This window comes from Rissa tridactyla, chromosome W (assembly GCF_028500815.1).
Source record: "Rissa tridactyla isolate bRisTri1 chromosome W, bRisTri1.patW.cur.20221130, whole genome shotgun sequence".
NCBI classification, from domain to species: domain Eukaryota; kingdom Metazoa; phylum Chordata; class Aves; order Charadriiformes; family Laridae; genus Rissa; species Rissa tridactyla.
This window is the reverse complement of record NC_071496.1, coordinates 30545181-30560460: the sequence shown is the minus strand read 5'-3', so window position 1 is coordinate 30560460 and position 15280 is coordinate 30545181. Positions and strand designations below refer to the sequence as shown.

The 15280-nt window shown below is 42.8% G+C and overlaps 1 long non-coding RNA gene across 1 annotated transcript; it reads left to right on the top strand.

Moving 5' to 3' along the window:
* The first annotated feature begins 3400 nt into the window (after nt 1–3400).
* Nucleotides 3401–8120, top strand: LOC128902021 (uncharacterized). The gene is made up of 3 exons (XR_008463581.1): nt 3401–3773; nt 6215–6328; nt 7674–8120. It is a non-coding gene; the product is annotated as an uncharacterized LOC128902021 (long non-coding RNA).
* Nucleotides 8121–15280: the final 7160 nt, after the last annotated feature.

Below are 15280 nucleotides of genomic sequence, written 5' to 3'. Positions count from 1 at the left end.
AAAGTCACCCATTAAATTTTTATTTTAGTTAATAAAATAGCCATGCTTGTTATCAATTTCAATTGCATATTTTTTATAAAATACCACCAAATTCTTACCAGCAATGAAACCTCAATGTCCTGGTTTGAGGTCAAACAGAACCAATTTTCTGTTCAGTAATTTTACTTTTAAATTAAGTCTCTTTTAACTGAACTCTGTGAAATTAACGGCATATTTTTTCTGACAGTATCCACTTCCACAGTGATAAGACCTGATTGTTTATAATTTATCCCAAGGAACAGTATGTAGAGAGGCTCTTGCTTATACTTATTGCTATAACAACCAAGGTCAGCTAACTTTGTTATTTGCCCCGTTAGAGGGCCGGAAGCGGAGAAGCGCAGAGGGGTCCCACCTGCAGGGAGGGGACAGGACAGGTGACCCAAAACTGACCAACAGGGTATTCCATCCCATCTGCCCCATGCTCTGTATAAAAGCTGAGGGAGCAAAGGGTCAGCCCTTTTTTCTTCAATGGTCGGTGTCTGAGGAGGAGGCTCTGGTGATGTCAACTTGGCATGAGCATTAAAGGGTGAAGAGTTCCATAGGTAAATTATGAATTTCCTGCAAAAGATATACATATTTTGAGAGTTTTAAATTGAGAAGATCTAAATGTGTCTGAAATTGTCGCTTTCCAAATGCATCAGATCTCTTATTGTTCTTATACTAGGAATAAGATTAATGTTGTTCAGTTATAACTCTATTTTAAGAACTTATTTTCTTTGCTATTCTCTGTATGCCATGAATATATGATTAATAGTTTAAATAGAATACTTGTAGAATTTTTTATTTTTTAAATTGACAGGTTTTTGAGCCAATGCAGGCAGGATGCAGGAACAGCCACAAAACCACCGATGAAAGACAAAGAACAATTTTAATCTTGATACCTCATGGATTGGGGAATCTCTGAAGCAGCACCTGGGAAGAGGCATGCAAGCAGGGGACGCAGGCACCGCAGAGTGAGAGAGAGTCCTTGTTAGCAAGAGAATGAGAACGCTCAGACTCCCTGTTCTTGCCGGTATTTCAAGGGTTCAAGCAGGCATAGTTTTCCCACTGTGCTTTGATCTTCTTCCACAACAGGCCAGGATTCTCAAGCGGATAGATAAGGTGTCCCTGAGTCCATCACAGACTTATGTTATCTAAGTGCAGATGTTCTACTTGCAAGCACCCGAGACTGAACAATTAGTGTGATATATGTGTTTTCCAGCACCCCAGGTGTGAGTCACTTGAGCGTATTTACAATCCTCCTCGCCAATCTTCTGTTACTTTCCCACAACAGTGCTCTGCTCTACCATGCTACATTTGCACAAATGTCATAAATTGGGAGGCCCAAGACTTGCTGATTAAAATAAAATTATTGAAGTAGGTCAAACCCATCTTGTTTTCACCCTTGGTATTATAATCTCTATCTGAGTGGATTTCCTTTGAAGTCTGTTTTCTCTATTTTTCTATTGTTTTACTATTGTAATGTTGAGTGCTTTTTGTCAGTTTTTTCTTTTAGCTGCTACGTATTTCAAAGGAACAATTAAAAATGTCAGAATGTCATAGTCTATAAATCTCCATGACAGTTGTTGTTATTAAATTATCTTTTCCTAAGTATTTGTGTGTGGTGTGAGATTTAGATTCACTCCGAACCTCTCTCTTGAGATTCTCTGAAAGGCAGGTAAAGTTAGCCAAAATACCAAAAATACTATTTCTCTATTCAAGCAGAATTCCTGTGTTTCAGTTTCCAGTTCACACATGAAGTAATGTGTTGGTATATTTAAAGAAGTAGGATTTACAAGAAAGATATTTTGCTATTTCAGTTATAGACACAATTTAAAATTGATCTTTTGGGATGGTGGAACTGGTATCAAGGCATGTTCTGTTATGATGGTGACTATATATAAAGTGGATCAGGTGAATATTTTTTGCCTTGAAAAGCTGCTTAAAGGCAGAAACATGGTAAATTTCTTCCAGGTCAAATGCCAGTAGCATACATCCTTTTATGCTCATGCAGGTGTAGTGCCACGATAACAGGCATGCTTGTTCTCATATTCAGGACAGAAGTCAAAATGAATCTGCAGGCAGTTCTTTAAGAGGCTATTTCTAGACCATTTGAATTCTCTCAAGTAAAAGGAAGGTCTTTGTCTAAGCATCAATGTACACAGTAGCTCCACATTGGCAGATAGCACTGGGGTTTTTTGTGTCTGCAGCACAGGACACTAGCATCAGTAGGCTAGGGTGCTTTTGAACCTGGGAAGTGGTGCATCCAATGCATCTCTTGCTGGTGGGCTGTGATCCCTTTAGGCTGCTGGCTGGCTAGGCTTTTCAGAAGGCTTCACAATACCTTAAGGCAGGTTAGGGAAAAAGGTGATTATCTTTAATTACCATGTCTAATCATCATTCACTAGAAGAGAGTGCATAGGAGCTCCTGGAGCAGTGTTTCACCCTTAGTGCCACCTGCAATCACTAGCTCGGGATCACCACGGAGAGGAGCCATGAGGGGACCGTGTAAGGGTTCAATCCCCAGCCATCCCGGGGCTACAGATGGAGAAGGGACTGGCATCAAGAAGCAAAGTGTGGCTCATTCATAGGGGTGAAACGATCACTCACAACTAAAGCTTCCAATGCTGCCAGATCGAAACCGTGCAGCTGCAGGCATAGCAGGAGAGTTACCCCAGGCAGGAAAAGAAAGCTAATGGGGGCTATGGGGCGACAGGGCGGGGGTTGGCCGAGGCAAGGGAACAGAGCAGTGCCAAGCCCAGCTGCCCTGCTGACTGTGCACACCACCGCGGGTCCCCTGAAAGAGTCCCCAGAGCAGAGACAGACACCTGTCACTAACCGCCTCGCCGGGGGAAAAAGCTATTACCACCCTCAGCAACACACACAGACGCCCAGCACATCACGCTCCTATCCCACCGGGCCGTACCTGAGACGTAAGAGGGAGCCCCAGCATCTCTGCGTATGCACCTCGGCCGGTCCACCCAGCCTCCCCGAGTTGTGCCAGGGCGCATGCGTGGAAGTCCCATCATGCCCTATGGCTGAAGCTGCTGCCAGTAGCAGCCTCCTCTTCACTCTGTGCAAGCTGTTTATCTGTGGTTTCAGTTCAATCTATGCCAGACTAGTGTTTGTCTCTCAGCAGACACCTTCTTCTCCAGGACTGATTCTGTTGCCCTTTTTTCCTCCCGAGCACCCACTAACCACCTGTCTGCTTGCCCTGCAGGCAAATCGCCCCCCCCCCCCCCCCGGGCCACTGTTACAGTCGGCCATATGGCGGGGCTGAGAAGCACTCCGCTCACTCCTGCGAGGTCAGCACTCTGGTGATCTCCCATGTCGCACCGTGTCCCGGTCAGGGTCACGCTACCGCCCTGCGCAGAATCAGCAACTGTTTATGCGCCTGATAGGGAGAGTACTGGTGACTTGTTTGCTTTGTTCCCTGATAGGTGCCTTTCATCGTCTAGTTATCTCCCGTATGTGGGGGCGGAACGGCAGGGGCAGAGTTGGCTAATATTGGAGCAGCCTTGGCGTGCTACGGTTCTGCTTGCACAGGCAGTTGGATGGGCAGCTTATATTTGGTCTCTGGCTGGTGAGGTCTTGGTATGACCTCAGTGAGGTGAGGAGTGAACCAAGTAGGAGCCGGTGCTTGGTGGATGTTTGGCGTACGCTTGGCTGCTACGGTGGAGGTGACGCGGAGCGGAGGATTTATGTGCTTGGAGGAGGGTGAGGCCGGATGGCTGGAGCAGCAGCAGCAGCAGCGGGTGAGAGCGGCTTGAGCACCATAATGAGAGGGAAAACAGCCCCTGTGTGTGGGCCGGTTGGGGGAGTCGGACCTCGCAGGGTCTGGGAGGAGGCATGTTGCTGCGGGACTGGGTCCCTGGGGACATAACTTCTCTGCTCCGAGAAGGTGTATGGGTGAGAGGCGCTTATGGATCCCTCTCGCGGCTTTGTACTGAGACGGGGGTAGGGGCCCTCTTCGCTCCTCTGCTCTCTTGTGATTTAGGACTGAGGTCCTGCGCGCTACCCCCAGCCTTTGCTGCAGTAACAACTCTTGGTTTTGGGGATGACTGGAGCAGAGGGGAAGGAAAAAAAACAAAACAAAAAACAACCCAAACCCCCCAATAAAAGTGTTATAGCTGGTCTCTGTTACTAGTACTTGTTGGAGAAATACCCTCCTGTTTTTAATCTCACAATGACTTTATACTGATATATTTTTATGTCACAGTGGTTATTTTCAAATTTGGTTCTTTTACAGTCAGAAGTAGAAAAAATTGCTGTATTTTATGGTCTGTATTGTGTTTAAGATGCATTTTTCGAAATAGAAACATTCATACCTGTATATATGTATATTCATACCCCATCTAGCCAAGAAAGAATAGAGCATTATAATTATTTGTTAGCTATTATCTTAAATATATCTAAAAAGCTTTACTAAATGCTTGCATTAGCATTACAACTAGTTCATTTTCAGAGCTATAGTATGTACTGTGGTGTATGCAAATACATTGGATTTATGAGAAATCTGGCTTCAGGTGACTTTTTTAATAAATATCTTAGCATTGATACAAACTATTGCACCTGGCATAACTCACTGTAAATGAGCTTCTTGTAATACAGACAGAAACGGAGAAGAACAAAGCTTGACTGGTGTAATTGCTACTAATGACATAAGCTTTTTGGATATCTCTAGTTTAAATAGTGGAGACTATAAAGATATGTTGAACTCTGTATTTAAGTCTTAATTACAATTTGCAACACCAGGGTTGGTTGGGTCCACTTTTAATATACTTGCCAGATATGAGATATATGGGGTACCCTAGGACTACATTTATACTGGTATAAAAAGTACATTTTATATGTGCTGTTAATACATATATTTCCATTCCATATGGATATAAATGCCAATATGTCATTTTAGCTATGGTGATGCTAGTGTTCAAATGATGAAAGTCTTGCTTAAGGACCACGCTTTAGAGTTCTGCTCCGATTTTAAAAATCTGGTTTTACTCAAAATGTCATAATATTTAAATACTTAATGGCCTGATTCTATTTGCATATCTGTTACTTATGTGTGTTTAGGAACCTGCAAAGAAATGCATAGCTGTTGGGTGTTTTGTGGCTTTTTTCTTTGTTCTTTTTTTTTTCTCCCTTCCATATATTTTTTCTTTTTTTTTTTTTTCTATTAGGGGTTAGACTATTGAATTAAAATATTTTCAAATACTTATACCTTTTGTAGGATTCCATGGGTGCTGTCATCGAGCACTGTACTTGAAACTGGCTTTGGAAGGTTGTGGGCAAATAGGTTGTCCACTCAATGTAGATCCTTATTTAAGAAAAAAACGAAACTGAATGCTTGTTTCTGTTGCCTGATGGGCTTGAAAAATCAGAACCAATTTTCTTTTACCAGTTGCTGGAAGTATGGACAAATAATCCTTGCATGTGATTCCATGATATAAGGAAAATTAAAAGATTAATCTGTGATGGTCTACTCTTATGCTGTTTGAAGGCTGTATTCTCCAGTTCCAAATCAAGAGTAGAATGAAATGTTCATCAGGTGTTTTTTTTTTTTGCATTATGAGGTTTATAAATTAAATTATCAACATAGTTTGCTAGCCACGCTCTTCCAAGTTATGGCCATTGGGACTCATCTGTGTAATTATTATGCTCACAAATTTAAATTCTATGCAAACATCCTAATATTACCTAAGGCCATGATTAGACTGTTCAGCAGAGGCATTAAAGACTATTATCTCTTTATATTTGGAATGATCTTTGTAATTGCAGAACTTTCTGTTTAAAAAGTAAATATCCTGGAGATTGATAGCTTCCATAGTTATTTTGTAATAATAATATTATAGCCTCACCTTGGTGGTTGTTGGTTGTTTTTTTTTTTCCATTGTCATAGATCAGATCCTTGGACTAGTTCTACTTGTAATTTAATAATACATTTAATATAAATTAGTGTTCTGCATAATGGACATTATATATTGGTTGCTTCAGTGCTAATGATAGTTATGATTTTAAAAATGCCTTTGTTCTGGTCATGAGATTTCTACAGCAATAACTTGATTCGTTTAATAGTCACTAGCAGAGAGTTCTATAATCTTTATGCATAGTGAAAAAAGGAGTCATCTATCTGTTAAAATGCAGTTGATCGACTGTAAGGTAAATTTCTTTTTAAACAAAACACCTTATCTCAAAGGGAGTTGTGCTGCTGATGACTGCTTCCATCTAGCAATTCATGACCCTCCTTTGAACACGTGGAAAGACACTGTTCAAGAAAGAAGTGACCTTCAGGTGGGAAAGGCCCATGAAGGTGAGCAGTTTGATGGTAGTCCTGAATTCCTTTGTGTTCTTGATGCCACTCTATGCATCTTTTTCTCTTCTCTGCTGTGCTTTAAACAGTGGTAGGAAACAAGTTTAGGAAAACTTGGTTATGAAAACAAAACACCTCTAAATTTGGAAGAGGCCTCCTGATGTAGATGTCTTTCCCAAAGCTAGCTTTATGGATATTTGATGCTTACAAACAGTAAGGCTTGTAACTGCCTTAGAGCCTTTAAATATCAGATTGTCAACTGTATCAGATATTATTCTGACTCTAGGTGTTTTGTAGAAGTAATCTTTTCACAGAAAGCATTCATTTTAAGACTCGATACAGTGAGTTCTCTTTTCTTTGGCAATCCCATACAATATTTTATATGATGTAGTAGCCAATTTTGAATTACATTTGCATTTCAGCCAAGTACTGTCTTGTTTTTCCAAGTGCAGCTTGAGCACGCACATATGGAGGAAAGGTTTTGCATATAGGAAAGTCCAGTCTAATAGCAAGAGCAATAACTTGTTACTGATTAAATGGCACTTCAAATACATTGTATTCATTTAGCTTCTAGATTTCACAAATGCCATTACACTTTTCTGACTGTATCAGATAAGTATACATAACGATACAATGGATTGTTAAAAACTACACTGAGAGCAATGGGTGGTGGGAGTTTAAAACACTGGGATACACATTTAGCAAAAGCTACCTGGCTAGTTAACACCAGGGGATCTACCAATCGGGCTGGCCCTGCCCAATCAAAACTTCCACGTACTGTAGAAGGGGATAAAGTCCCCGTAGTGCACATGAAGAATATGCTAGGGAAGACAGTCTGGATTACTCCTGCCTCAGGCAAAGGCAAACCCACCCGTGGGATTGCTTTTGCCCAAGGACCTGGGTGCACTTGGTGGGTGATGTGGAAGGATGGGGAAGTCCGATGTGTACCTCATGGGGATCTCATTTTGGGTGAGAATAGCCAATGAATCAATTTGTGTGTTGTTGATTGCTAAGTAACCCTGTCACTGTATGTCCTCATTGCTATAACTGCTATCAGTTGTACTACAAGTAAGGCACAGGGATGATGGGATAAGAACCGACCTCAGCAGCTGGCGCCCAGCAACTTCCTCAAGATCTACATCTTCAGCCCACGGACTGTGTGCATGAGCCACACCGGGTGCACCAGTCACAAGCTCCGAAAAATACAGCATGCAAGAGACCAGCAGCACACAGCATCTCACCTGCCCTTGTAATAAATAAAATCATGTTTGTTAATCAAATCAGGCTTTCTTAAAGGCTGGTGAAAAATTACAATGTTTTGACTCTCCACATACTTAAATCACAGGCATCCGCTGTGCTATCTGGTGCGCTTTGACACCTCAATACCTAAATCACAGGCATCCGGTGTGCTTTACCACTTCAAAGGGAAGAGCTAAGTTGTGCGATAAGCTGAAAAGAGTCACCCAAAGGACACCGATAAAGATGAGGAGCCTTCAGCCTCACGACCACCAGGAGGCGGGACAAGACCGACCCCCTAGCAACACGTCGCTCAGACACAGAATATACCAGGATTGACACATATACGGGAACCAGAAGAGTATATAATCAGCTACTTTCGGGAAGTGGGTGCGCGCCGTTGGCGGAGCAAAGACTCCCCGGCCGCCCAGCGCTGTTTTGCTTGCTGCCGCTTGCTTAATAAACTAATTTGATTAATTGGACTGGTTCCTGTCAATTATTGGGCCACAATCTATAACAAATTTGGTGCCGTGACTCGGATAGAGGCAATTTGGCTGTAAACCTCACGGGGGGGGGGCGCCCCGCTGAGTAAGCGGCCCCTGTTGGGGGTTTTTACACCCAAAACCTCTACCGACGAACTCGAAATTCGGCAGCAAGCAAATAAAAGCCGGCGACCCCGTAAACTTTGTGCACGAAGACCCGAACAAAGACTCAGGAGTGAGTAAGTATAGGCCGGTGATCCGTTCGGTTGGGGTTGGGTATCCCGGAGTGTGCCTGTGTGAGACGTCCACTTGAGGACGAAGCAAGTGCAGACCCCTTAGTAGTGCGGTTCCCATCTCCCGCGAGGGACTGGGCCACGAACAGGGGGAAAAGATTGTGTGTGTGTGTGAAGGCACTCCGGAAGATGGGACAGAAGAAAAGCAAGCCTTCTGATCCCATGGGTGGGTCGGTGCCTAAGGTTAGGTTACCCCAGATACCGCCAGACAGTCCGTTAGGATTAATGATTAAATATTGGGATGATTACCCTTCTAGGCAGGGTAAGGATAAAGCAAAAATGATACATTATTGTATGGAAGTTTGGGGTGGGAAACAAATTAGAAGTGACCACCTGTATTGGCCCATTTTTGGGTCCTTTGAAGATTGGATATGCCAGGCTTTACATATTTATGTTAATTCTAAGGAACCCTTTAGCCTGGAGGAGAGTGAATATGCACACTTGTGGATAAGGTCAGAGACTGGAGTAAATCTATATCACTTGAGAGAGAAGAAACAGGGGGGTAGGAAAAAACCCCGGGATGAGGATGAAATCCCTACCTCACCCCCCTCTTATGTACCACCAGCACCACCGCCACAGCCTTCACCGCCCCCAACAGCGCCAGACTTTTTCAATACAGATTCTCCCTCTGGTTCTTCTGAAACTAGACGAGTAACTCGAAGTCAAACTAGGATGGGGGAGGATAAAAGTAACTTATATCCGCTTAGAGAAGTTGCTATGGGGGGAGCGCAACCTGGCATGGGATATGTTTCTGTCCCTCTGAACTCCGGGGACGTTAGGGAATTTAAGAAAGAAATGGGAAACTTGTTAGAGGATCCCCTAGGAGTTTCAGAACGGGTAGACCAATTCCTAGGACCCAACATTTATACCTGGGATGAACTGCAGGCCATATTGGGCATATTGTTCACTGCAGAAGAAAGGGAAATGATCAGGAGAGCTGGGATGAGGATTTGGGACCAACAACACCAGCAGGGTCCTGTGGCAGATATTAAATGGCCTCTTCAGAGACCTAATTGGAATAACCAAAACGAAATAGACAGAGGCCATATGCAAGATCTGAGGACCATAATTGTCCAGGGGATAAGGGAATCTGTCCCTAGGGGACAGAATACAAACAAAGCCTTTAGTGAACATCAAAAGAAAGGTGAAACCCCTACAGAATGGTTAGAGAGATTGAGAAAGAACCTCCAATTGTATTCAGGGCTGGACCCTAGTACACCGGTAGGGCAAGCCTTGTTAAAAACCCAATTTGTAGCTAAATCATGGACGGAGATTAGAAAGAAGCTGGAGAAAATGGAGGATTGGCAGGATAGGGGTTTGGATGAATTGTTAAGGGAAGCCCAGAAAGTGTATGTCCGCAGGGAGGAGGAAATACATAAGAAACAAGCCAGAATGTTGGTAGCTGCAGTCAGAGAAGGGCAAAGGACGTCAACCCCTGGAAAAGGGTTTGAAGCTCGCCAGATAAGACAGGAGACCCGAAAACCTTTAAGAAGGAGAGAATGGGGAACTGTGGTTTGTTTTTATTGTGGAGGAAAAGGGCATGTTAAAAAGGACTGCAGAAAGAGAATGATGGATGAGAAAATGTTCAAAGACGACTAGGGGTGTCAGGGGCTCTATTTGCTGGGAACCCGAGAAAAAACAGAGCCCTTGATAAAACTAAAAGTGGGTCCCCAGCAACAAGAAATTGAGTTCCTAGTGGACTCGGGAGCAGAAAGATCTACCGTTCAAAAATTGCCCCAAGGATGTAAAATATCCTCGGCGACTATACAGGTTATTGGAGCAAAAGGAGAACCTTTTGGAGTACCCGTAATAAAGGATGTGTTTTTTGAAACCCATTCTAAGGTAGGGATGGGGTCCCTGCTACTCATGCCTGAAGCAGACTATAATTTATTGGGCCGAGATTTGATGATTGAATTAGGAATTGGCTTAGAAGTAAAAAAATGAAACACTAAAAATTAAACTGTGTCCCTTGTTATAGTTGAATTTAAAATAAATCGAGTCCGAAATAGATTCAATAAATATTTATTGAGGTAGGAAGGCAAAAGCAGCGCTGGGCGGCCGGGGAGTCGCAGCTCCACCAAAGGCTCGCAAATTCAAGCAAGCTGAGCAGCTCTTTTTATCTTCAGGGAGGTCGGTTTCGACATCTTCGGTACGCCCCTCTGTAGCTTCTTGCTTGAGGTAGTTTAGATAAAACGTTGGTCACAGAATCAGCTCAAAACAATACATTCCGATAACATTGTGGTTAAGCTTTTTGTCAAACAGGAGTTCCCATGTTGGTGTAGCAAGATAACATTGTGGACATGTCTCTTCTGGTTAAACAGGGAGTTCTCAAGACTGCCACAATGGGTTCGTTCCTCTTGCTTAACTTGTTCGATCAGCAAATCACCTTTAGTTACTTATTACACCCTTACGAGTAATAGATGAAGAGAAAATAAATCCTGAAGTCTGGTACACCCCGGAAACAGTAGGTAAGTTAGATATTGAACCCTTTTCAGTAACAATAAGGAACCCAGAAATACCAGTCAGGATAAAACAATACCCCCTTCCTAGAGAAGGGAGGCTAGGTTTGAAACCTGAGATCCAAAGATTACTTGAAAAGGGGTTGCTAGAACCCTGTATGTCTCCTTTTAATACTCCCATCCTGCCTGTAAAAAAAAAAAGCCGGATGGAAAATATAGGTTAGTACATGACTTATGAGAAATTAACCAGAGAACAATAGCTAGATTCCCGGTGGTGGCGAATCCACACGCCCTCCTGAGTCAAATAGGGCCCGATAATCAATGGTATAGTGTAATAGATCTGAAGGATGCATTCTGGGCATGCCCTCTCAAAGAAGATTGCCGAGATTACTTTGCTTTTGAATGGGAAGACCCAGATAACCATCGGAAACAACAATTACGGTGGACGGTATTGCCCCAAGGGTTTACCGAATCTCCGAACTTGTTCCGACAAGCCTTAGAACAAATCCTGAAGGGGTGTGAGTTAAGTGAAGGAGTCACACTGGTCCAATATGTGGATGATTTGCTCCTAGCTGGTGATAGCGAAGAAAAAGTGAGGCAGGAGAGTATTAAGTTACTAAATTTTTTGAGTTTACAAGGATTGAAGGTATCAAAATCAAAACTACAATTTGTTGAGAAAGAAGTAAAATATCTGGGACACAGACTAAGCAAGGGAACTAAGAAATTAGACCCCGAAAGGGTGAATGGCATATTGTCATTACCGGCTCCTAGAACTAAAAGACAGGTTAGGCAATTATTAGGTCTCTCTGGCTATTGCAGGCAATGGATTGAGAACTATAGCAAAAAGGTGAAGTTCCTCTATACCAAATTAACTAAGGATGGATTATGGAAATGGTCGGAGGATGATGATAAACAATTAGAAACACTAAAAACTGATTTAGTAAATGCCCCAGTTTTGAGCCTGACAGATGTAAAGAAACCATTTTATCTATTTATCAATGTTGATGAAGGGACCGCATTTGGGGTATTAGCACAAGAATGGGCAGGAAGAAAGAAACCTGTGGGATACTTATCTAAACTCCTGGACCCTGTAAGTAGGGGTTGGCCTACCTGCCTTCAAGCGGTAGTAGCCGCAGCCCTTTTGGTAGAGGAAGCCCATAAAATTACCTTTGGAGGAGAATTGAGGGTATTATCACCTCACAACATCAGGGGAATTTTGCAACAAAAAGCTGACAAATGGATAACAGACGCCCGGCTCCTAAAATATGAAGGCATCCTAATCTCCTCTCCCAAACTGGAACTCGAGGTAACAAGCGTGCAGAATCCAGCACAGTTTTTGTATGGGGAGCCAAGTGACAAAATAAATCATGATTGTCTTTACAACATTGAGGAGCAAACGAAAATCAGACCAGATTTAGATGAGGAAGAACTTGGAGAAGGAGAAAAGCTATTTGTAGATGGATCATCCCGGGTAGTTGAAGGAAAGAGAAAATCAGGATTTGCAATCATTGATGGAAAAACATTTAGTGTAATAGAATCAGGACCTCTGAGTCCTAGTTGGTCTGCACAGGCTTGTGAACTATATGCTGTATTAAGAGCCTTGCAACTTTTAAAAGGTAAAATTGGAACCATATATACGGATTCAAAATATGCCTTTGGCGTAGTGCATACTTTTGGAAAAATTTGGGAAGAAAGGGGTTTAATAAATTCTCAAGGAAAAGGATTAATACACCAGGAATTAATAATCCAGGTCTTACAAGCATTACGAGGACCAGTGGGAATAGCCGTAGTACATTTAAAAGGACACCAAAAAGGATTAAGCCCATTAGTCAGAGGAAACAATCTTGCTGATCAAGAAGCAAAAAGAGCGGCATTAATGGTGATCCAGACTAAAAGAACTCGGGAGGACTGTATAACTTGTGGAAAGGAATCAGACGAATTCCCATGTTATGAGTGTTGGAAGGATTTTGGAATCGATGCAGTGCCTTGCAGATGTCTAATTTATGATGAATGTGACAACCCCAAGTATAGCCATTGCCATCTACACAGAAAAATTCACTCAATCCTGAGTTTTACAGTGCAGGAAAAAGATAAGCTGACTCAGATGGGAATCAGGGAGACAGAAAAAGGAAAGTGGAAACTCCCGGATGGCCGGGAAGTTCTCCCAAAACCTCTGGCTTTGAAAATCATGCAAAAATTCCATGAGAACACCCATTGGGGAACTCAGGCGTTAGTGGATCAGTTTGCCACAAAGTATATGTGCATTGGTGTATACAATATAGCAAAGAGAATAGTTAGCGAATGTATGACATGCAAAAGGGTCAATAAACATCAGTTATGGGGGAAAAAGCCCTGGGGGGAAGAGAACTGGCTCACAGACCATTTGCTAAAATCCAGCTAGACTTCACTGAACTTCCAAAGGTGGGACGATATAAATACTTATTAGTAATCATAGACCACCTAACCCATTTTGTGGAAGCTTTCCCGACAGCTAGAGCCACCGCTCAAACCGTAGTGAAGACTTTGCTGGAAAATATAATCCCTAGGTATGGATCCATTGAGGTAATAGACTCTGATAGGGGCTCCCATTTTGTTTCAAAAATAGCAAGGGAAGCTCTCTCCTCTTTGGGGATAAAATGGGAATATCATACTCCCTGGCATCCACAAAGCTCGGGAAAGGTAGAAAGAGTAAATGGGGAAATAAAGAAACAGCTCACAAAATTGATGTTAGAAACTAAGATGTCATGGGTAAAGTGCCTCCCCTTAGCACTATTGAATATAAGAACACAGCCCCGAACTGATGTAGGAATTTTCCCCTTTGAAATGTTATATGGGATGCCATACGATTTAGAAATTCCGCAGGACCACCCCCAACTTGAAAATTCACAAATTAGACCTTATATAATTCAACTCATGGCCAGGAGAGTAAAGCTGCGGAATAAGGGCTTAGTAGTACAGAGACCCCCCTTGGATGTAGCCATGCATAACATAAAGCCAGGAGACAAAGTGCTAATCAAATCATGGAAAGAGTCCTCATTAACCCCCCGTTGGGAAGGGCCCTATCTCGTTTTACTCACCACAGAAACAGCCATCCGGACAGCAGAGAGAGGCTGGACCCATGCGAGCCGCGTAAAAGGACCATTAAAAGACTATTCTTGGGAAGTGACAAGCCCACCTAGAGATCTGAAGATTGCCTTCAGGAGGTTGTAAATGGACACACATATAACTGTGGTACAAGTGAGCGACTACAGCATATCGGTGGGGTACGGTTACGGTGATACAGGGGACATAAGAATCAAGTGTGACATTCTGAGCTGTAACTGTTATCCTTTTTATTTGTTTTATTTGTAAAGGGTGTCGAGAACGGAGGGGGACCCATTGCCATTACGGGATACCCCCTCGAGGGGTTTGCCAACCTTGTGGGGACAAAGAGCGTGAGCTCACCAAATTGGCTCTAGACATAAAAATATTTAATGGTGAAATCCAGGAGCAATCTAGTGAATGGCGGGAGATATTTGCACGGGGTATTAAACCCGAGTACTATTGCTATCACCCTAGCGAGCCTGCTCCATTTGTAATTGACATTATTAAAGTGTGTTGTCGCAAGACACTTAAAGGGGTTCAGTGCGATTCACCTGAAATGCACAGAAGCAAGCGACTAAAAATTGCATTTATTCTCCTGAAGACTACCCCTGCTGCCGAGAAGATGATACCCCTCGTGGCTCGAAGCAACCGGGTTGACGAGCGAGGCAGAGGAGTAAAAAGCTGTGGAGAACAGAACCCAAAGAGTGGGACTGTACAAAGACACTGGGAGGACTGCCTCAGTGTTAACCAAGGGAATCGCACGAAATGCCCCGGGAGGAGTGATAGCACTGAAAAGGACTGGGTAACTGGAGTGAGTGTTCAAACTAAACTTATCAACCGGCCGGGTTTCCACCCTTCTCGCCACACTCTAATTCTAATTTTACTAAATCTTGTAGGTGTCTTATTGTTTGCACAGCAAGGGGGGTTGTGTGTTGCTCTGGATGAGGAATGCTGCGTATATGCAGATCACACTGGAGTAGTTAGAGACACCATGACAAAACTACAAGAAGGATTAGAAAAAAGAAAGAAAGAAAGAAAGAGAAGCACAGCAAAGTTGGTATGAATCTTGGTTCAATTATTCCCCATGGATGACTACGCTATTGTCTACCATCGCGGGACCTATGATACTATTAATTTTGGGATTAACATTTGGCCCTTCTATATTGAACAAAGTAATTGAAATTCTAAAGGGCAGACTGGAAGCTGCCCATTTAATGCTTATCAGGGCTAAATACGAGCCATTAGATCAGGAACCAGCAATAGAAGAAACATTAGCTTTAAGTCACGCTGAACTCCAAAGATTTGATGAACAAAATGGTAAAAGAAAAAGGGGGGATTGTAATAAATAGAATCATGTTTGTTAATCAAATCAGGCTTTCTTAAAGGCTGGTGAAAAAT